Consider the following 24028-nt stretch of genomic DNA (forward strand, 5'->3'; position numbering starts at 1 on the left):
TCCACCTACAAGAAATCAGGAAGTGCATCGTCAGGCAGTTAATCGTCAAGATTGCCATAACCAGCCACCGTCCCCGGAGCATTAGACATATTGAGCGGGGGGCACGATTGCTGTGCTTGTTCGCCGAGCTGGGCAATTTTTTCCCTTTGCTCGTTCTTTTGACCTTTTAGCACTGACAGTAGTTCCCGACCGCTGGGCTTGGAGATATGTCTGTTCAGTAATGCGCTCATAGTTGGTTCTCGGTAGAGACTTTGGTGGTTTCCTCAGGGCATTGATAGTGCTCTTTGCTTTCACCGGATCTACCTTCTCCTCCGGAGGTGGATGTCTCTTTGCTTTCACCCCTTCAAAGAACTCCTTCACGTGGGTCCGCACAATCATATCGGTTTCCTCCTCGGACCTCTCGTACGGTAACTTCTCTAGAGGCTTGAGAGATGATGGACCATATTTGTATTGCCTCCCGCCTCTGGTTGTGCTGCTAGACGCCGGAGCAGACGGAGCGGCTGCGGCATCTGTCTTATTTCGTGATTGCTTACGAGGCGGAGGAGAAGGAGTACGACACGCCGGAGCAGCCGGGGAGGTGGCGGGTCTCTTCCGCCCTTGCTGGCGAGGCGGAGAAAGGGGATGCTCCTGGCTGCTCGGGAGCACCGGCGTAGGCGGAGAAGGAGGCGGAGTGCTGCCATGCGCCGGAGAAGGAGGCGGAGTGCCGCCACGCGTGCCCTGATCGTCACTCGCCGGAGGAGGAGGCGGTGGAGGAGGCGGATTGCCCTGACTCGCCGGAGCAGGAGGAGGAGGCGGAGGCGTCCAGTTCAGAAGGTTGATGAGCTCCTTCTTCCATAGGCATGGAGTCTTCAAAGCAGAACCCAGCCTAGTCTCCCCTTCACCGGTAGGGTGGTCAAGCACGAGGTCCTCAAATCCCTCCGTTATTTCATCCACCATCACCTTAGCATATCCTTTTGGAATCGGCTGGCAGTAATAAGTTGTGCCGGGTCCACTAGGATAAACTTGGCCAACAGCCGTCTTGACCTTCAAATTCATCCATCGTGCCATAATGTGGCAATTTTGAGAATCCGTGATACCATCCAGGGGATAGCTGGCAGGAGCCGTCAAGACATGCTCCGGCTGAACCAGCTCGGAGGAAGCCACACTGCTTCTCTGCTGAGATGGCGGGGTAGCTTCGGGGGAAGCTTCGACGGGTCGTTTGCTGCGATCTGCTGCTTCTTGTTCCTCTTCTCGATCCTCTAGCCCCATTACCCTTTCGTGTAGCGCCTGCAGTTGGTCCTGCTCCAGTTTCTTCCTCCTCTCGTGGGTTTTGTAACCCCCTGTGTCCGGAAAACCAACCTTCCACGGAATGGAGCCTGGCGTGCCTCGTGTCCATCCAGGGTGCTCAGGATTCCCAAGGGCCATTGTGAGCTCGTCCTTCTCCCTGTTTGGAAGGAACGTCCCTCGCTGCGCTGCATCGATATAGTGTCAAAGGTTCTTGACTGGTATTTCCAGTTGCTCGTCCGTCCACTGGCAAAACCCTGTTACAGGGTCCAAGGTTCCGCCAGACCCGAAGAACCAAGTGCGGCAACGGTCTGGCCATCTCATTGTCTCTGGTTCGATCCCTTTTTCAAGCAGATCATTCTCAGTCTTGGACCACTTAGGCCGGGCTTGCAGGTAGCCACCTGACCCCGTGCGATGGTGAAGCATCTTCTTCGCAGCATTTTTCTTGTTTGTCTCCGACATCTTCTTACTCTTTTCTGATGTCTTGTGGGCCACAAATGCGGGCCAGTGATCTTTCATCTTCTCATATTTGCCGATGAATTCTGGTGTATTTTATTTTTGACGAACTGGTTCAGCTCTTTCTTCCACCTCCTCATTAGGGTTGCCATCTTCTTAAGAGCACAAGACTTGATTAATTCCTCTTTAACTGGCTTCTCCGGATCCTCCTCTGGCGGTAGGGTGAAATTTGCCTTCAGCTCAGTCCAAAGATATTCTTTCTGCATATCATTGACATAAGACACCTCAGGGTCTTCCTCCTTAGGCTTATACCATTGTTGGATGCTGATCGGGATCTTCTCCCTAACAAGAACCCCGCACTGAGAAGAAAATGCCTTCCTTGTCCGGATGGGTTCAATAGGTTCGCCGTCGGCGCGATTTCTATGATCTCAAACTTTTCATCCGAGCTCAACTTTTTCTTTGGGCCTCGTCTCCTTACCGAAGTTGTGCTCGATCCGGAGGGCTAGAAATTATAAGGAAGAAAGACGAGAGTAATTAATATGTGTACATATACCAAAACAATGGAAGCATCAATTAACTAGTCAGCACGGGCTTAACTAATATATATATACCTGGCCGGGCTCGGTTCAGTCACCGGAGCAGTCAGCACGGTCTCCTTGTTCCTCCATTGTGTCACCGGAGCCATCATGAACATAGTCCTGTTCTTGTACCGGCATTAATGGGCCGAAGCCATCATGAACATAGCCCTCTTCTTCACCCCATTCTTCCAGCTGACCAACGGTGTCGAGGAGAAATGACGCAACTTCATCCCTTCCATTTGCGATTATGTCCCTCAATATCGCTTCTGTTTCTTCGTCTCGGCAGTGCTCCATAGTTTCTGCAAATATTTACAACATGTTTATATATGGTACAGATGGATATGTATATATATATATATATATATATATATATATATTAGTGGCAAACGTAGAACTAGCCAGCTAATCACAATAAGGAATCATGTTAGTGGCCTCGACGCTGCTTCTCTAGGGTTTGGGGTCGCCTCGACACAACAACGCTTCAAAGGTTTGGGGTGGCCTTGACGACAATGCTCTTTTAACTTGGTAAATTTGGGTGGCCTCGAGAGAGTTAATTTGTCGGGTAGGGGCGCGGCGGGAGGGGGTAGGAGACCAACATCATTTTCTCTCTAGGGTTTGGGTGTCCTCGAGAGTTTTGGTCGAGCGAGAGGGCCGAGGGGGGGGGGTATTTATATCGACCGCCCCTCATGTCGAAGTTATCTCGAGGGGGTTATATCGACAACGACGCGACAATGACGAGAAAGGAAAATAATTAAGGAAAAGGAAGAAAAGAGGAAGAAGGAAGAAGGAAGAAGAAGAATAAAAAAAGAGGAGAAGAAGAAAGGAATAGAGGAGAAGAAGAAAAAATAGAAAAAAAATAGAAATTTTTCTATTTTTTCTTCTTCTCCTCTATTCCTTTCTTCTTCTCCTCTTCTTTTTCTTCTTTTTTCCTCTTCTTATTTATTTCTCCTCTTCTTCCTCTCCTCTTCTTCATCTTCTTATTTTCCTTTTTCCTCTCATTCTTTTTCTTCTTCTTTCTTCCTTCTTCCTTCTTCCTCTTTTCTTCCTTTTCCTTATTTTACTTTAAATTTCTCCTCTACACTAACCTAAAATGCACTAACCTAAAATCGATATCTACTAACAACCTAAATAAAAAATTAATACATATATGAAAAAACATATATAAACAAAAAAATGCTATGAACACCCTCGTTCCCGACCCTCGACCCCTTAACGACCCTCGACCCTCTACCCTAGTTCCCGACCCTCGACCCCTCGGCGATCCTCGACACCCTCGTTCCTGATAAAAATTAAGAAGAAGAAAAAAAAAGAGGAGAAAAAAAGGAGAAGAAGCTCCTCTATTCCTTCTTCTTCTCCTCTTTTTTTTCTTCTTCTTTCTCTTCTTCCTCTCGTCATCTTCTCCTTCTTCTTCTCCTTCTTTCTCTACTTATTTTCCTTTTCCTTATTTTACTTTTTCCTCTCCACTAACATAAAATGCACTATCCTAAAATGCAACAAACATAAAATGCACTAAATTGATCAACTAACCTAAAATCAGTGATAAAATGCACTAACCTAAAATCGATATCTACTAACAACTTAAAAAAATAATACATATATATGAAAAAATGCATATATGAAAAAAAACAGCATCGTATCATCAACAGAAAAAATAGTATTTTTTCTAAAAATCTATCTTTTGCATATATACATCAACATATATATATATACTAACCTAAAATGCACAAAAATGCTATCGGAGAGGGGGTATATCGACCCCCCTCATGTATCCACATACATACATCTATACATACATATATACTTACATATATGTATAAATATTTGCAGATATAAACTTTTGCATATATAAAGTTTTTCTAAAATCTAACTTTTGCATATATGAACATATATACACAGAGAACATATACATATATACACAGAGAATATATACATAAAATGCACAAAAAAATAAGAGGAAAGGGCACCGGCGGCCGGACCGAAGGCGGCGGCGTGTGGTCGGGGCGACGGCGACGGGGTTGGGGGAGGGGCGGCGCGCGCGGCGACGGCGACGGGGTCGGGGAAGGGGCGGCACGCGTGGCGACGGCGACGGGGTCGGGGAATGGGTGGCGCGCGCGACGACGACGACGGGGTCGGGGCAGGGGCGGCGCGCGCGGCGACGGCAACGGGGTCGGGGCCGGCAGGGGTGGCGGGCGCGGCGACGGTGTCGGGGCAGTGGCTCGGCGGCGGCGATGGCGAGGTGGACCAGCCTGACGGCGTCGGGGCAGGGCTCGGCGGCGACGGCGACGAGGAGCAGAAGGCGTCGGGGCGAGAAGAAACAGATGAATTTTGGTGAAAACTGCTAAGTGCTGTATATATAGCAAGAGCATTGGTCCCGGTTCGTGGCACAAACCGGGACTAATGCCCCCCTTTAGTTCCGGTTGGTGCCACCAACCGGGACCAAAGGCCTCTGTGCTGCCCGCCTCGGGGCCAAAGTTTAGTCCCACCTCGCTAGTTGAGAGGGGCGCGCAGTGGTTTATAAGCCCCACTGCCGCACCCCTCTCGAGCTCCTCTCCACCGCAGGCTTTCGGGCCTACTTGCTATTGCTTTGCCTGATGGGCCTACTGCGGGCCTGAATCCTGGCCCATAGTAGGGTTTCTAGTCGTATTCAGGCCGTGGGGGCCCAGTAGGAGGCATTTTTTTGTTTTTTTGTTTTCTTTACTTATTGTTGCTATATTTATTTATTTTTTCAGTTTTTTTTGTTTTCTGCATTATTTATTTTCTTTGGTTTTTTGCTTTATTTTTTAATTGTTTTTGCTTTTAGTTTTAGGAAAATTATAAACTTTCTGTTAGTGCCATTAGTTTTCAAATTTGAAAACACTTTTTTATTTTTTTTGTTTTCTTTCTTGCTTTATTTATTTTATTTTGTTTCTACTTACAACAAAATACTTATTGTTGCTATTTTTAATTATTACGAGGGCCGAACCATAAGACATTAAAGCATTTCAAATGAACTCTGAAAAAGTTGAAAGTTGGCATGGTATCATAAATTGACCCACATAGCATGTGCATGTACAAAACGGACAATGGTATCATACTCGTCAGTTACAAAGTTGGCATGGTATCATCATAATAGTTGCGGGAGAAAGTCTTCACTTTTTCTTCGCTTGTGTCATTTGCTTATTGCGCCGTAACCATGGATAATCTTCATCGTTTATCAGGATGCTGGGGTCAGCCTTGACTTTGAAGGGAGGAATTTCATGAAACTTTTCATAATCTTCAGACATGTCTGTCTTGTCCTCCACTCCCACGATGTCCCTTTTTCCTGAAAGAACTATGTGGCGCTTTGGCTCATCGTATGATGTATTCGCTTCCTTATCTTTTCTCTTTCTCGGTCTGGTAGACATGTCCTTCACATAGATAACCTGTGCCACATCATTGGCTAGGACGAACGGTTCGTCAGTGTACCCAAGATTTTTCAGATCCACTGTTATCATTCCGTACTGTGGGTCTACCTGTACCTCGCCTCCTGACAGATTGATCCATTTGCACTTAAACAAAGGGACCTTAAAATCATGTCCGTAGTCAAGTTCCCATATGTCCACTATGTAATCATAATATGTGTCATTTCCCCTCTCGGTTGTTGCATCAAAGCGGACACCACTGTTTTGGTTGGTGCTCTTTTCATCTTGGTCAATCCTGTAAAATGTATTCCCGTTTATCTCGTATCCTTTCCAAATCAATACAGTCAAAGATGGTCCCCTGGACAACAAGTACAACTCATCACAAACAGTGTTGTCACCTCTGATACGTGCTTCCAACCAACTGCTGAAAGTCCTGATGTGTTCACATGTAATCCAGTCGTCGCACTGCTCCGGCTGTTTGGAGCGCATACTGTTCTTGTGTTCATCGACATTCGGGGTCATCAAGGTAGAGTTCTGTAGAACTGTGTAGTGTGCTTGAGACCAAGAATATCCGTCCCTGCATATTATTGACTCCCTTCCAAGCGTGCCTTTTCCAGTCAGTCTCCCCTCATACCGCGATTTAGGGAGACCTATCTTCTTAAGGCCAGGAATGAAGTCAACACAAAACCCGATGACATCCTCTGTTTGATGGCCCATGGAGATGCTTCCTTCTGGCCTAGCGCGGTTACGGACATATTTCTTTAGGACTCCCATGAACCTCTCAAAGGGGTACATATTTTGTAGAAATACGGGGCCCAGAATGACAATCTCGTCAACTAGATGAACTAGGACGTGCGTCATGATATTGAAGAAGGATGGTGGGAACACCAGCTCGAAACTGACAAGACATTGCACCACATCACTCCTTAGCCTTGGTATGATTTCTGGATCGATCACCTTCTGAGAGATTGCATTGAGAAATGCACATAGCTTCACAATGGCTAATCGGACGTTTTCCGGTAGAAGCCCCCTCAATGCAACCGGAAGCAGTTGCGTCATAATCACATGGCAGTCATGAGACTTTAGGTTCTGAAACTTTTTCTCTTCCATATTTATTATTCCTTTTATATTAGACGAGAAGCCAGTTGGGACCTTCATACTAAGAAGGCATTCAAAGAAGATTTCATTCTCTTTTTTGGTAAGAGCATAGCTGGCAGGACCTTCATACTGCTTTGGAGGCATGTCGTCTTTTTCGTGCAAACGTTGTAGGTCCTCCCGTGCCTCAGCTGCATCTTTTGTCTTCCCATACACGCCCAAGAAGCTTAGCAGATTCACGCAAAGGTTCTTCGTCATGTGCATCACGTCGATCGAAGAGTGGACCTCTAGGTCTTTCCAGTAGGGTAGGTCCCAAAATATAGATTTCTCCTTCCACATGGGTGCATGTCCCCCAGCGTCACTCGGAACAGCTAGTGCGTCGGGACCTTTTCCAAAGATTACGTGTAAATCATTGACCATAGCAAGTACGTGATCACCGGTACTCATGGCGGGCTTCTTCCGGTGATCTGCCTCGCCTTTGAAATGCTTGCCTTTCTTTCGACGTTGATGGTTGGTCGGAAGAAATCGACGATGGCCCAGGTACACATTCTTCCTGCAGCTTGCCAGGTATATACTATCGGTGTCAAGTAAACAGTGTGTGCATGCGTGGTATCCCTTGTTTGTCTGTCCTGAAAGGTTACTGAGAGCGGGCCAATCGTTGATGGTCACGAACAGCAACGCCTTTAGGTTAAATTCCTCCTGTTTGTGCTCATCCCACGTACGTACACCGTTTCCATTCCACAGCTGTTAAAGTTCTTCAACTAATGGCCTTAGGTACACATCAATGTCGTTGCCGGGTTGCTTAGGGCCTTGGATGAGAACTGGCATCATAATGAACTTCCGCTTCATGCACATCCAAGGAGGAAGGTTATACATACATAGAGTCACGGGCCAGGTGCTGTGATTGCTGCTCTGCTCCCCGAAAGGATTAATGCCATCCGCGCTTAAAGCAAACCATACGTTCCTTGGCTCACTTGCAAACTCATCCCAGTACTTTCTCTCGATTTTTCTCCACTGCGACCCCTCAGCGGGTGCTCTCAACTTCCCGCCTTTCTTACGGTCCTCACTGTGCCATCACATCAACTTGGCATGCTCTCTGTTTCTGAACAGACGTTTCAACCGTGGTATTATAGGAGCATACCACATCACCTTCGCAGAAACCCTCTTCCTGGGGGGCTCGCCGTCAACATCACCAGGGTCATCTCGTCTGATCTTATATCGTAATGCACCGCATACCGGACATGCGTTCAGATCCTTGTACGCACCGCGGAAGAGGATGCAGTCATTAGGGCATGCATGTATCTTCTGCACCTCCAATCCTAGAGGGCATACGACCTTCTTTGCTGCGTATGTACTGTCGGGCAATTCGTTATCCTTTGGAAGCTTCTTCTTCAATATTTTCAGTAGCTTCTCAAATCCTTTGTCAGGCACAACATTCTCTGCCTTCCACTGCAGCAATTCCAGTATGGTACCGAGCTTTGTGTTGCCATCTTCGCAATTGGGGTACAACCCTTTTTTGTGGTCCTCTAACATGCGATCGAACTTCAGCTTCTACTTTTGACTTTCGCATTGCGTCCTTGCATCGACAATGACCCGGGGGAGATCATCATCATCGGGCACATCGTCTGGTTCCTCTTGATCTTCAGCAGCTTCGCCCGTTGCAGCATCATCGTGCACATCGTCTGGTTCCTCTTGATCTTCAGTAGCATCACCGTATTCAGGGGGCACATAGTTGTCATCGTACTCTTCTTCTTTGCCGTCTTTCATCATAACCCCTATTTCTCCGTGCCTCGTCCAAACATTATAGTGTGGCATGAAACCCTTGTAAAGCAGGTGGGTGTGGAGGATTTTCCGGTCAGAGTAAGACTTCGTATTCCCACATATAGGGCATGGACAACACATAAAACCATTCTGCTTGTTTGCCTCAGTCACTTCGAGAAAATCATGCACGCCCTTAATGTACTCGGAGGTGTGTCTTGAACCGTACATCCATTGCCGGTTCATCTGCGTGCATTATATATAATTAAGTGTGTCAAAAATCATTACAGAACATCATGAATAGATAATTAAGTAACCAAATTAATAGAAGTTCATCATCACATTAAAACCAAAGTACATACATAGTTCTCATCTAACAACATAAAGCTCTGCAGAGCATCTAAATTAATTAAACCATACACTGAAACTATGTAAAACATTTCAATGCGAAAACAAATGCGATCATAATCGCAACCAATGTAACAACTGATCCAACAGCATAATGATACCAAGCCTCGGTATGAATGACATATTTTCTAATCTTTCTAATCTTCAAGCGCATTGCATCCATCTTGATCTTGTGATCATCGACGACATCCGCAACATGCAACTCCAATATCATCTTCTCCTCCTCAATTTTTCTAATTTTTTCCTTCAACAAATTGTTTTCTTCTTCAACTAAATTTAACCTCTCGACAATAGGGTCGGTTGGAATTTCCGGTTCAACAACCTCCTAGATAAATAAAATCTATGTCACGTTGGTTGGCATAATTGTCATAAACAATAAATGAACCAATAGTTATGAAAAGATAATATATACCACATCTGAATCATAGACAGGACGAGGGCCGACGGGGGCGGATACCAAAACCATCGCACTATATAAGATGCAATAATAAAAGTAAGAAAATTAAGATTTTTTTTCCTTTCAGAAAGAAGATAAGAACAAGAGGCTCACCACGGTGGTGCCGGCGACGAGATCGGCGCCGGCGATCGACGGCGGTGAAGACGGGGACGGGACGTGATGGACCGCTAAACGTAGACAAATATTGAGGAAAATGGAGCTTGGAGGTCGAGCTTGGAGAGGAGAAAGCTTAAGTAGTGTGGCTCGGGCATTCCATCGAACACCTCGTGTGCATAGTAGATGAGCTAGAGCACCACAAAGCTCTCCCCTCGCCGGCCATGAAAAACAGAACACTGGGAGTGCTCTGCTCGCGGGCGAGGGGTAGATATAGACAACTAATTGGTCCCGGTTCGTGCCCCGAACCGGGACTAAAGGGCAACCTTTGGTCCCGGTTCATTCCACCAACCGGGACCAATGGTGGTTGGCCAAGAGCGAGGCCCATTGATCCCGGTTCGTCCCACCAACCGGAACCAATAGGTCCTGCCGAACCGGGACCAATGGCCCACGTGGCCCGGCCGGCCCCCGGGGCTCACGAACCGGGTCCAATGCCCCCATTGGTCCCGGTTCTGGATTGAACCGGGACTAATGGGCTGACCCGGCCTGGACCATTGCCCCCTTTTCTACTAGTGGTTTCCTGTCAATGCCCGAACTCGCTGCACCTCTTTCCTTTCCTCCTGTTGTTTTCCTGGAACTTTGTATTTCCGTTCACTTGCAATGGAAAGGGGTCATGCCCGGTTCGAAAAAAAAAGTGGCCAAAGCTACGGAATTGATATCTCTTGTATCTTGTGTCTGAGCAGCAGGGGCTGCCACCACAGCCGGCGGTGGCGAAGATCGCGCAGCCGTGGTGACCGCACCAGCATCACGACGTCCCCCTTTGCGCTTGTTCCTTGGACGGCGAGCGGGGGGTGCATCAGGCGCAGGTTGGTTGCTGTGTGCACCGAAGACGACCGGTGCCGGCGTCGGAGCCGCGACCTGCTGGACGGCCGGAGGAGTAGTGGAGCTCGATGCATGCGGCACTCCAAAGCGAAGAGGCCCGGCTTGTACACCAAAACCGGCAGCGACTCCAGGGCTCGGAGCAGCTTGACCCAGCGGCGGCGCCCCCTTGGACTGGCTCCCATTCCGGCCAGCCATGGGTGGCGAGAAGCTCCGGCGCAGCACAGCAGCGTAGGTCGGCGGCGGCGGATCCCGAGATGACGAGGTGTGCAGATGTGGATTACCAAAGACACGGCTAGGGCATCCCGACTCCTCGTACTGGAACAGGTCCACCCTCCTGATCGTACGGCCCAACCGCAAGGCCTGATTGCCACGCTCGGGCAGGGCCCACGATCCTGCAACAAGGCCGAAGGCCGAGTCTGCATGATCCGAACAGAAGCGCGATCACCGGCAGCTGAAGACCGAGGCTCCATCGTTTGACCGCGAGCGCAATCATCGCTTGCCGCTGAAAGCGCGGCCGTTTCTTCCGATGGAGATTGCACCACCGCGGCCGACGCACCCGTCTGGGAAGCCGGCAGGAACGCAGCCAGCGCCACCGGCGGCGTTATCCTGGGGCACGGGAGTGGTCCCTTCCATGGCCGGATGCAAACCCCGCGACGTTGACGTGCTGGCACCGTCGGCGGCCGTGGCAACTCCGGCGAAGCAACCAGACCAGCAGTATTCTCATTCCTGCACGGCAACAAAGAATCGTGAGGAGAATCTGATTGTTCCTTGCTGGATGAGCTGCCGGTGCCCTTCTCCCACACCCTGGACGCCGGTGTGGGGTATCCCACGTCATTCCAGAACTCCTGCAGGAGCTCTGCGTCCGACCTCTTCTTCCTGGGCCGCACCATTGACCAGGAACCCTCCGGGGTATCATCGCATCCGTGAACATCATCCCTGGAGAGGACAGCGTCCACCACCTCATTCGCTAAGCGCCCGACATCCGAGACCTCACCCGTCTCCTCCCCGACGTCAGCTAAGGCTTGAAATCTTGATCCCGAGCATGGCGAGGAGGAAGACAAAGAGGGTGACCGCGAGGCCGGCGAAAGGGCACCCGGAGCTAGCGTCAGCCGCCGCCGATCCGGAAAGACGCGAACGCCAACACGCACGACGCAGTCGAGAAGCACCACCTCATCTCCGCTCTTGATCCTCTCACCTGATTGGAGATGCCGCCCCTCGACGATCTTTCCGTCGCCGTTCCGGAGGAAGCACAACCCAGGTCGATCTAGGAATAGTGAGCCACTTTGCCACTCTGGCGAACCTTCTAGCTTGGCGGTGGAAAAGGTCGCCGCCCAGTGCAGCGTTGGTAGAGGATCCGGCGGTTTCATCTAGCCACCCCTATGCCAAGTTCCTTCTCCGAAGGTGTGGCGAACGATATTCTTCAAATTCCTATCACCCTGGGGGGGGGGGGGGGGGGGGGGGGGGGGGTCGGATTTTGCACGGTGGCCTTTCACTAGGTTTTGCTAAGTAGAGATATACTTTAATTAAACTAATTAATTAATCCTAACAGAAACGACTACAACAAAGGGAACAGAGAAACATTGCAAGGCGGTTGCAAATGTTAACACGGGAACTGGGCAGTTAATGTGGTGGATCCAGCTCGTACTTCAGGTACTTAAGGGGGGTGTTCGAAGTCCCTCCGCTCTAGACTCAGCTCATGCTGCTGCAGGCTAAAATAATGAAGCTGGAAGATAGGTGCTCCGCAGATCCTGTAATTCCGCGGAATTGGTGGACAGCCGAACAGGCCGTGAAGTTTTCTTGATACTTGAGCGAGTACAAAACTTAATACATAGCATTTAAAGCCAGCTATTCAAATCTACTCCCTTCATTTTTATTTAGTCTGCGCATTAGCTTTGGTAAAAGTCAAGCTTTATAAATTTTAATCAAATTTATAAAATATATATTAACACAAGCAATAACAAATCAATACAATTAGATTTATTATTGAATATACTTTCACATCATATATATTTGTTATAATAAATGTTTATATTAATTTTATAAATTTGGTCAGACATTATGAAAATTTGACTTCAGTCAACTTTAATATGTAGAGTAAATAAAAACGGAGGGAGTATATGCATAGGACTGGTGGTGATGTCGGGGGGATGGAGCATGTATATGCTCCTGTGTATTAATTCCCCACCACGATGAGCCTATTCACTTGGAGAAAAGATTAGCCGACCACTAGGCTAAGCATTTAATGCAACGAGGTCAGCAGATGATTGGGCTGCCGATCTGTGCCGTACACATGACAGTTCCCGGTCGATTTAATGCAACGAGGTCAACAGATGATTGGGCTGCTGATCTGTGCCGTACACATGACAGTTCCCGGTCGATATGGCGAATACAAATGCTTTGCTAAGTGCATCTGATGGTGGCGGCAGCGTGTCGACCGTAAATCGCCGCAGCATAGCAGCGATCATGATGATATATAATAGGGCCTGATTGCACGTTCCCTCATCTTCCAGCTCCAGGCCCTTACTTAATCCATAAACCCCTCAGCCCTCCACCATGTGCCCCGAAAGAGCCCCAACCATGAACAGCAGTATTTAAGAGGAAGACTGCCGCGCTACGATATGCATCGATAGGCAACCCGGCGATGGCCTTCGAACCTCGTCCGTTCATCAGTGGCGGCGCCGGCCTTGATCACATGCAACGGCTCTTCCTCGACGCCGGCCGCGTCTCCGTGCTGGGCGGCTGGCTCGTCGTCACCTACTCCTTCGGCAACCCGGCTGTGGACGCCACGCACGTCTTCCTCGGCTTCGCGCTCCTGCTCCTCGGCGTCCTCCTGCTCACCTTCTCGCCTGCTGCGTGCCAGTTTCCATGGGCTCCCCAAGTCGGCGGCTTCGTTGCAAAGGCCGTCCTTAACCACCTCCTCGATCGCGCGGTCGAGGCAGCTCGGTTTTAGGAATGGCGATCAACAACGTCAATAGGGATAGGGAAAAGTATATTTTCCGTCCCTCAATTGTTTTAAAAGTATGGAAATGGTCCCCCAACTCCGAAACCAGCAAATCTCAGTCCCTTAACTTTTCATACCGGATAACTTTAGTCCCTTGTATCGGTTGGGTGGTTTCGTGGCATGGTTTTAGTTGGCATTTTATCAAACACCTGTTGCGCGCCTGCCATATTTTCGAACCGTGGCGTCAGGGGTCCCACAGCAGGTCTACGATGTGCCCTTTGATGATGCCGAGGCCACGCCCAGCACCCTGCCCGGCGTCATAGTGCCTCCGATGAGTGGCTTTGCCCAGCAGGCCGAGAAGGAAGAGCTGGGCATGGCGGAGACCTCCATGGCGGCCGATCATGCCCTTCTCTACCAAGCGCTGCTCCCTATCCTACCTGTGCGGTCGCCGGTCGCTGTCCGTGGCCTCCTGGCCTGACCGCTCACACGATTGGCCGTATGGTGTCGCCGCCTAGTCGTTGTCCAACAGGTGAGCAGGACAGCACCACCACACCACGCTGGGAGGAGTACCTGCGTACAACACGCGGGTTGCGATCGACCCGTCGCGAACTCGAGGGTCACCAGGGTGTCCATGGGCAACCTCATGCATGACACTATCGGCTGCTACTGGGCGAATCCACGTCTAGGCTCGACTTCGGCTGTCCGCCTTCGCTCTCTGCACCGTCGAGGTGCTCAAGGACATGCTTCTCGAGCTCCAGGCATATGCGGCTGAGGCACGGGCTCCTCTCCCGACGAGAGTCTGGGCGTGCAGGACGACAATTCCATCATCGACGACTGCCTTCGCTATGCTGGCGGGTCGTTTACGTGTGTTGCTTGTGAGCGTGTTTCAATCCGGCGAAAATTTATCTAGTACGGAGCTAGCTAGCATCCTTGTGAATCGACCCAGCACCTCTACTGTACGCACGTGTTGTCTTCCCGCCGAAACCAAGCTAGCTTCGGTACTACATACGCAATCAAGACGGAAAGTGCTGCAACCGAGACCAGCTAGCTACGCCTCCTCTGTGTCGCCGGCGGCGCTCAGGCGTGATGCTATTGCCGGGATGAGCTGCTGATCGAGGAGGTACTGCAGCCCTCCGGCCGGCGCCCGTTGCCGCGAGTTCCTGCACGAGCGGTGGCTCCACGACGTGGCAGTCAAACTGTGTGACCAGGCGGTCAAACCTGTAATGTGTCTGGTTTTACTCAAAACCATGTCCACGTCAGCACAAAAACCACCCAAGCGACACGAGGGACTGAACTTAACCGGTTTTAAAAATTGAGGGACTAAGATTTACTGGTTTGAGAGTTGAGGGACCATTTTTATACTTTTGAGAGAATTGAGGGACGAAAAATATACTTATCCCATAAGGACAGCTCCTGTCCTCTGTGCGTGAGAATGTAAAGCTGCAACTTCTGGCCCAGATGTTGTCTTTGCCGTCGTTCAGTGTACTTGTTGGCATCGCCTACTGTTCACGATCTTTTTCAAAATTTCTCCTTTTAAAACCGTAGCTGATGCGCTTGACAGACTACATGAACTTCTTTGCCTCCGTTCTCACAGTCTGTGATGGACGGTCAAAGGTTCATTGTTTTGTTTTTTCTTTTTGATTGATTGATGAGTAAAAATTCAGTGTATTGGTTATGTTGGGCTGCCTCAGTCTGCAGATGGGAGCAAACCCACGATAGGCCCGCAATAAAATGGATCGGACTAGAAAAAGTGGGCAGGCCATCTCACGTTAGGCCCATCCTTTTCGAAAAAAAAAAGTTGCAAATCCCATGGAGACGCTTCCGGAGACTGCCTGGTGGGGACGGACTCCGCGCAACTGCCTCTCGAACGGACTCGTACGTTCTGTTCAGCTCGCGCTTGAGCTGAACCGTGACGTAACCGAGCCGTTCTCCTGTTCGGGACGAAGGAATTTTACGGGAATTGTGGTGGTTTCCTTTCCTTCGGTATTTTTTTCTTTAGGAGCGTTCGGTACAAAGAAAACAACCCAACCAATTCAAAAGGAAAGGCTTTTTAACCTGAGCTTTTCATGGGAACTGAAACATCCGCCAGAATCTCATTTTTCGCGTAGGCCCGAGGCAAACTGGCGCAGTGTAGGAGTACTGGATTTGACATGTCTCGCTCCAGAAGTGGGGTAGACCTGGTTTACATGGACCATGCATGGACCTGTGTTGCTCAAACGATGGTGGTGCATGTGGTCTATGTTCACATGTAACAACGATTCACCCAGTCGCAGGCACAGCAGGTTGTCCTTGATTTTTTAATCCAGCCATAAGCGCATTCTATCTCCTGTACAACTACACTGGCTTCCTGCGTTCCCAGCACCACTAGTTAAAAAAATTCCTCCAATTTCAAGAAAATCCTCCGCGACACAAAGGGTGTGTTTGGTTGCCTGGGTGCCTCTAGCCTGCATCGCATGAGGGATGCTGGCTGATCGTGGCCTAGTTGAGGTGATGCAAGGATGAGCTGAGATTGGTGTCTGGTGGACTGTATGAGATTGCTGCTCGAAACATGTTGTATACGGCATATTTTGTTTGGTAGGCTGCACTGGTGACTAATTCTGTTAACTCTTCTCCTTCAATTTTAATCATTTCAATTGGATCTGGACCATTCCATGGACAGAGAAACAAGTAAAACAAATCTAAACTAAAATCTGAACCCAAACTGTCGGATGAAGTGCACGCAATGTCACCGTCCAAGGGAGACGTCTCTGGTAGATCGTAGATGGGGCCATGGGAAGGAGATGATCGTGGCGGGGATGGACCAGCCAGAAAACATTCCGGCACCGGAGATTCGATTGCAGCAGCTGTATTGGCGGCGGTGTCGCGGTTCAAGAGCAGAGATGGGGGAGAAACATGACGCTGGTTGCAGTTCGCGGCGCGCAGGCGCTCCCCTCTCCCTGATCCCCCTTCTTCCTCTCTGCCCGTGGCGGGCGGCGTGGCGAGGTCCGGCGAGCTCGTAGGCATGCGCGCGTGCGCGGGCCGATGGCAGAGTTCGGCGGTGGTGGACCCTGATGTTGTCGTCCTCCGGCGAGGGCGTGGAGGAGCGCCGGCTACGTCGTCCTCCGGCGAGGGCGGGAAGGAGCGCCGACGAGGGCGGGGAGGAGGGCCGGTGGCGGCGTCCTATGGCGAGGGCGGCGGCGTCGGTGGGAAGAAGATAGGAGACAATGGGGTCGAGAGCGAGGCGAACAGGCAAGGACGAGCCTGCACGAGAGAAACGCTCGGATCCTGCGTTCCTCTTAGCCTGGCTGAGAGGCCTATTTTTGCATCGCCTGGGCCAGGCTAAGGAGGCCATGCAGCAAACCAAACATGGGCTATTTTGCATCTGAAATGCGAGCCAGGTGCGAGCCACCCATCCAAACACGCCCAAAGCAATCGATCCTTAGCTCTCGCGATCCTCTCTCTGCGTCAAGGTATGCGCCCGCTATCGATTCCCCCTTTCCCCCAAGCTATCTGGATTTTGCATATGTGCGATCCGTTGACTTGGTCAACGCGATGAGAGAATGAGCTCGTAGAAGCAACAGCAATTTCCGTAGATCCGTGTAGCTTGGTGGAATTTGGTGTACCCACGTTCATGTTTTTGTTCATAATATGCCAGTAGATTAATAAAACATCGAGCTGTTGTTGGTGTATGCGCTCCTGATCAATTTTTTTGGTCTAGATTCCAATCTAAGGAAATTGCTGTCCCGTGATGGTTATCTAGAGTTGAACTAGAGTTGTTGATTGGATACTTTCATCGATTAGTGCTGGGCATACTGTTGTAGATTCTTGTTTATTGATGCATCTGATTATTCCTCCTCTGGTTCATGATCTGCCTCATTGTTATTCAATATCTGCTTTACTCTTTCTGCAATTTTGCACTTAATTCAGCATCTGTTGTTTGCCTTGAGCTGCAGTTAGATCGGCTTGTTATAAAAATCTGCTTAATTTAAATTGGAAGTTAATCCAACGGTTAGGTTATTCTCTTCCAGTCCGTCTTCGATGTACTCATACACACGTCTATACGTGGTTCCTGTGCTGATTTTATTTGTAACATTCAGCTGCAGAATTTTTTATCGTAAGATTTAGACAATCTCATTTAACTGTTTTGTGACTCTGTTTGTCTCTTCATATACAACCCTACCATGCTGACTTATCTTGCTTTGTAAGTATTAATTTATATAAACTGGAAATACTACTCCCTCGGTCTCAAATAAGTGCCTCATTGTTTCAAGAGTAATAATTTCTATAAACCGAAGTTGAGACAGTTATCTTGGGACTGAGGGAGTAGATCATAAGAGTTAGATATGCTTCTGTTCTTGTTTGCTCTGAGGTTTTTATTTAGAGTGAATTCCATTTTTTACCTTGTAGTTGTACATTTGTGACACATATTACCCTATTTAGCGGAACTTTTATCGAAATGTCAGATTTTGGAGACTTTTACCACGGTTTTACCCCAGTTTTACATTTTGTCTGTTTATGGTCGATAGGATCGGCATGTTGCGTCATTGATTTGTAAAAAAAACTGTAAGGATCGGAGGGCATCATTGGCGATCTTGTCCAAGCTTCTCTTGTCTATCTGTTCCACTCCTTGTGGCCGTCCACATGTTTTTGGATACAGAGCGTCACCTCACACCTTACCTGATGGACACGCATCAAAAAACAAGGGTCCAAAGATTTCAAAAGGGGTATTCTAGACGAATTTTCACTCGAAGGGGTAATTAGTGTCACAAATGTATAAATATGGGGTAAAAAGTGGAATTCACTCTTTTATTTATCATATTTACTATCTATCAGAAACGTATAAGATTGCAGTGTTTCATTGCTTTGTTCATCTGTTCTTACACTTTTAACTTGGTGATTTAGCATGCATGGTTTCAAGTTGCCCTGTATGCATATCTATTACCAGATTTAGATTATCAGAGTCTTTGTTTCATAAATTTATTGATCTGTTCATATGCATGTCTAACTAGGCTACTTATTTCCACTTTTGTTTGCAGATGCAGATCTTTGTGAAGACCCTCACTGGCAAGACCATCACGCTTGAGGTTGAGTCATCTGACACGATTGACAATGTAAATCCCACCGGATCAGCAGCGGCTCATCTTTGCTGGCAAGCAGCTTGAGGATGGGCGAACACTTGCTGATTACAATATCCAGAAGGAATCCACCCTCCATCTGGTGCTCAGGCTCAGGGGTGGCATGCAAATCTTTGTGAAGACCCTCACCGGCAAGACCATCACCCTCGAGGTTGAGTCTTCCGACACGATCGATAATGTCAAAGCGAAGATCCAGGACAAAGAGGGCATCCCCCCAGACCAGCAACGGTTGATCTTTGCCGGCAAGCAACTTGAGGATGGACGCACTCTTGCTGATTACAACATCCAAAAAGAATCCACTCTCCACTTGGTTCTCCGTCTCCGTGGTGGCATGCAGATATTTGTCAAGACCTTGACCGGCAAGACCATTACCCTGGAGGTTGAGTCTTCAGACACAATCGACAATGTGACGGCGAAGATTCAGGATAAGGAGGGCACCCCCCCGGACCAGCAGCGCTTGATCTTTGCAGGCAAGCAGCTTGAGGATGGACACACCCTTGCTGATTACAATATCCAGAAGGAATCCACATTGCATCTGGTGCTCCGCCTTCGTGGTGGCATGCAGATCTTCGTCAAGACCCTTGAGGTTGAGTCTTCTGACACAATCGACAACGTGAAAGCTAAGATCCAGGACAAGAGGGTATCCCCCCGGACCAGCAGTGTTAGACTAAGTATATAGTAGATATACTTGTTGTAACATAACCGGTATTTGTACGGTTACCTCTTATAAATATATGACAGCCGTGCCCACCAAGGGCATCGAGCATTGTTCCAAACCCTAGTTTGTCTAACATGGTATCAGACGACGCGTTCGATCCGCGCCGTGCTTCCGCTTCCTCTGCCGCCGCCGCGCCGGCTTCTGCCGCCGTGCCGCCTCCGTCAACCCTAGCAATGGACTCGCCGTTCATGGCTTCTGCACCGCTCGCCTGGGCCCGTCCGAGCGCTTCGCGCCCGCCCGCGCCCCAATCGCCAGCGCCTCGATCGCCTGCGCTCGCGCCCCCGATCGCCCGTGACGCGTCCCTGCCAGCTGCTTCCTTCGATCGCATGCAGATGCCCCCGATCGCCCGCGATGCATGCGGCGGGGCTCGCGATGCGTCCCAGGCGTACTACGGCGGGACTTGCGATCCGTCCCTGGCACACTACCGTGGGACTCAGCATGCTGCGCCGCCGGTCTCCAGTCCTCCTGGTGCTCCCGTCCAAGCGCCCTACGGCGGGCCCTATCCGCCGCCGTACGTCATGCCGTCGCCGCCGCCATACGCTGCACTGGTACCGTATGCCTCGTCCTCCGCGGTGCCCTACGAGGCGTCGTACGGCGCGCCCTACGCTGCCCATGTGCTAAACGTCGCGCCGCTGCAGCCCTACGGCGTCCCACCTCTGGCGCCCCACGGTCATCACCAACACTACCGTGTGACCCCGCCGGGTGATGCGCTGACTCCGTACAACGCTCCTCTGATGTACGACTCGCGGCTCTCCGCACCGGTGGCTGAACCAGGACCGTTCCACTTCGCTCATCTGGTAACGGTGAAGCTCTCTGCTGATAACTACCTCCTGTGGCGCGCTCAGGTGTTGCCGCTGATGCGTAGTCACTACCTTGAGGGGTATGTCGACGGTACGCTGCCGTGTCCCCTGGACACAGTTCCGGTACCCTCGGCCACTGGTGGCTCCGTCATGGTGACCAACCCTGCTCATCGTCGGTGGATTGCTCAGGATCAGGCTATTCTGGGTGCTATTCAGTCCTCGCTCACTCCTTCCGTGGCTGGCATGGTGGTCTTTGCCACGACGTCGAGAGATGCATGGGCTACACTCGATTCCAGCTTCTCCTCGCAGTCGCTGGCCCGTTCATCTACCATTCGTAACCAGCTGGGTGAGGTCAAGAAACATGATCTCTCTGTCACGGCCTTCTTCAACAAGGTCAAAAGTCTAGCTGATACACTGTCGTCTATTGGGAAGCCTCTCCGTGATGAGGAGTTTACTTCATTCATTCTCAATGGGCTTGATGAGGACTATGATTCTCTTGTTGAAAACATCGATGGACGTGACACGCCGATGCCGCCTCGCGACCTCTACGCGCGCCTCCTCAACACCGAACAGCGGCTTGCTGCCCGCCGCTTCGTTGGCGTCTATACAGAGGGCCCGTCTGCCAATGCTGCTCTCCGCGGGGGTGCCCGTGGTGTCAAGCAGAAAGTGCCGTCCACGGGTAACCAGCCCTGTCCACCCGCCTCGCCTCCTCCGACGACTGGCCGCAAGCGGCTACACTGCGAGGCTTGTGGTGGTGGAGTTGAGTGTCAACTTTGCGGCATTGATGGGCACTTGGCGTCTCGCTGTCATCGTCGCTTTAAACGTGATTGCCTTGGCATTGGGAACAATGGGAAAGGTAACGAGAAGCAGGCTGCCCTTGCTACACAGGAGCCTGGGTTCACTCCTTCGTATTCGTGGACCCTGCATGGTACATGGACACAGGTGCCACGGACCACTTGACGAGCCAGCTTGACAAGCTGGCCACTCGCCAGGCCTACACCGGTCATGATCAGGTCCGCACTGCCAATGGATCAGGTATGCCCATCTCACATGTTGGTCAGGCATCTCTTCTTTCACGTACCACTAAAACATTGCGTCTTCTTGATGTCCTTCGTGTTCCTTCCGTCACATGTAGTTTACTCTCGGTTCCTAAATTAACTCGTGACAACAATGTGTTTGTTGAGTTTCACCCTTTTCATTTTTTTGTTAGGGACCGAGACATGAGGGAAGTTCTACTTAGTGGTCGAGCTCGCGATGGATTATATGCACTTGATGTGCCCCGAGCCCATGCACGAGTTCCTCAAGTTTTCAGTGGTGTTCGGGTGTCATCGTCACAGTGGCACTCTCGCCTTGGCCATCCTGCCACTCCCATTGTGCGCCATGTGCTTCATTGTCATAGTCTTCTCGTTGAGTCGAGTAATAAGGAGTTTTTAGTGTGTGTTGCCTGTCAACAAGGCAAAAGTCATCAGTTGCCTTTTTCTGTATCGAGTCGTGTTGTCAAGGCTCCTCTCGAACTTGTGTTTTCAGATGTGTGGGGCTATGCCCAAACCTCTGTCAGTGGTCACAACTATTATGTCAGTTTCATAGATGCTTTCAGTCGCTTTACTTGGATTTATCTTATTAAGCGCAAATCGGATGTGTTTCATGTTTTTCTGCAATTTCAAGCACATGTTGAGCGCTTACTTAAGCACAAAATTATCAATGTTCAATCTGACTGGGGGGGGGGGGGTGAATACCGTAATCTCAACACCTTCTTCCAGAAGCTTGGCATCTCACACCATGTGTCTTGTCCTCATACACATCAGCAGAATGGTGCAGCTGAGCGCAAGCACCGTCACATCGTTGAAACTGGTCTAGCACTTCTTGCACATGCCTCTGTTCCTTTCCGGTTCTGGAGCGATGCTTTTGTTACTGCTTGTTTTTTGATAAACAGGACTCCCACACGACTTCTTCACATGAAGTCTCCCCTCGAGGTGTTGCTTCATGAAACTCCAGATTACTCCTTCCTCAAAGTGTTCGGTTGTGCGTGTTGGCCACATCTTCGTCCATACAACAAGCATAAACTTCAGTATCGATCAAAAAAGTGTGTATTCCTTGGGTACAGTCCTTTCCACAAAGGTTACAAGTGTCTCCATATTCCGACGAACCGCGTTTACATTTCCCGTGACGTTGTGTTCGATGAGACTGTCTTCCCTTTTTCCACATTCACATCATCCACTGATACTCCCGTCACCAAGTTGCACTCTTTTCCAGTTTTGCCTGCTCAATTTGTGGATGCTGCATATTCTCCTCTGTTGTTGCCTAACCATGGTGCAGGGACTGGACGAGGTGCGCGACTTGAGCTTCTTGAGGATGATCATGCGGCCTCACCTGAGCTAGCCGCCACTACGTCGGCTGTGCCTGCTGCCACGCAGGCTGTTCACGACGTCGACCACGAGTGCATGGGGCATGCAAGTGGACTTGACAAGGCACCCACGTCGCCTGTGTCCGTGGTCTCGTTGCCACCTGGGCCGGCCGATTCATCGGCGCTGTCGCCTGGTGTTGGAAATATGCCCTAGAGGCAATAATAAAAGTGTTATTATTATATTTCTTTGTTCATGATAATAGTCTTTTATTCATGCTATAACTGTATTGTCCGGAAATCGTAATACACGTGTGAATACATAGACCACAATATGTCCCTAGTGAGCCTCTAGTTGACTAGCTCGTTGTGATCAACAGATAGTCATGGTTTCCTGGCTATGGACATTGGATGTCGTTGATAACGGGATCACATCATTAGGAGAATGATGTGATGGACAAGACCCAATCCTAAGCCTAGCACAAAGATCGTGTAGTTCGTAAGCTAAAGCTTTTCTAATGTCAAGTATCTTTTCCTTAGACCATGAGATTGTGCAACTCCCGGATACCGTAGGAATGCTTTGGGTGTACCAAACGTCACAACATAACTGGGTGGCTATAAAGGTGCATTACAGGTATCTCTGAAAGTGTCTGTTGGGTTGGCACGAAACGAGACTGGGATTTGTCACTCCGTGTAAACGGAGAGGTATCTCTGGGCCCACTCGGTAGGACGTCATCATAATGTGCACAATGTGACCAAAGGGTTGATCACGGGATGATGTGTTACGGAACGAGTAAAGAGACTTGCCGGTAACGAGATTAAACAAGGTATCGGTATACCGACGATCGAATCTCGGGAAAGTATAATACCGCTAGACAAAGGGAATTGTATACGGGATCGATTGAGTCCTTGACATCGTGGTTCATCCGATGAGATCATCGTGGAACATGTGGGAGCCAACATGGGTATCCAGATCCCGCTGTTGGTTATTGATCGGAGAACGTCTCGGTCATGTCTGCATGTCTCCCGAACCCGTAGGGTCTACACACTTAAGGTTCGGTGACGCTAGGGTTATAAAGGAAGCTTGTATGTGGTTACCGAATGTTGTTCGGAGTCCCGGATGAGATCTCGGACGTCACAAGGAGTTCCGGAATGGTCCGGAGGTAAAGATTTATATATGGGAAGTCCTGTTTTGGTTACCGGAAAAGTTTCGGGCGATATCGGTAATGTACCGGGACCACCGAGAGGGTCCCGGGGGTCCACCAAGTGGGGCCACCTGCCCCAGAAGGCTGCGTGGGCCAAGTGTGGGAGGGGACCAGCCCCTAGGTGGGCTGGTGCGCCCCCCACAAGGGACCCAAGGCGCAAGGGAGAGTGGGAGGGGGCAAACCCTAGGGCAGATGGGCCCTAAGGCCCACCCCAGGCGCGCCTCCCCTCTCTCCCCCTCTTGGCCGCCTCCCCAAGCCCCATCTAGGGCTGGCCGCACCCCTTGGGGGGGGGGGGAACCCTAGATGGGGGCGCAGCCCTCTCCCTCCCCTATATATACTTGAGGTTTGGGGCTGCTATAGACATGAGAACTTCTCCTCTTGGTGCAGCCCTACCTCTCCTCCTCCTCCTCTCACGTGGTGCTTGGCGAAGCCCTGCTGGATTGCCACGCTCCTCCACCACCACCACGCCGTTGTGCTGCTGCTGGATGGATTCTTCCTCAACCTCTCCCTCTCTTCTTGCTGGATCAAGGCGTGGGAGA

At 50.0% G+C, this 24028-nt stretch overlaps 1 pseudogene; it reads left to right on the top strand.

Annotated features, from left to right (window-relative positions):
- The window catches only part of LOC123158316 (polyubiquitin 4-like), a 50807-nt pseudogene that overhangs the window by 17406 nt on the left and 9373 nt on the right, over positions 1–24028 (top strand).

Source organism: Triticum aestivum, chromosome 7B (genome assembly GCF_018294505.1).
Source record: "Triticum aestivum cultivar Chinese Spring chromosome 7B, IWGSC CS RefSeq v2.1, whole genome shotgun sequence".
Taxonomy (NCBI): Eukaryota; Viridiplantae; Streptophyta; class Magnoliopsida; order Poales; family Poaceae; genus Triticum; species Triticum aestivum.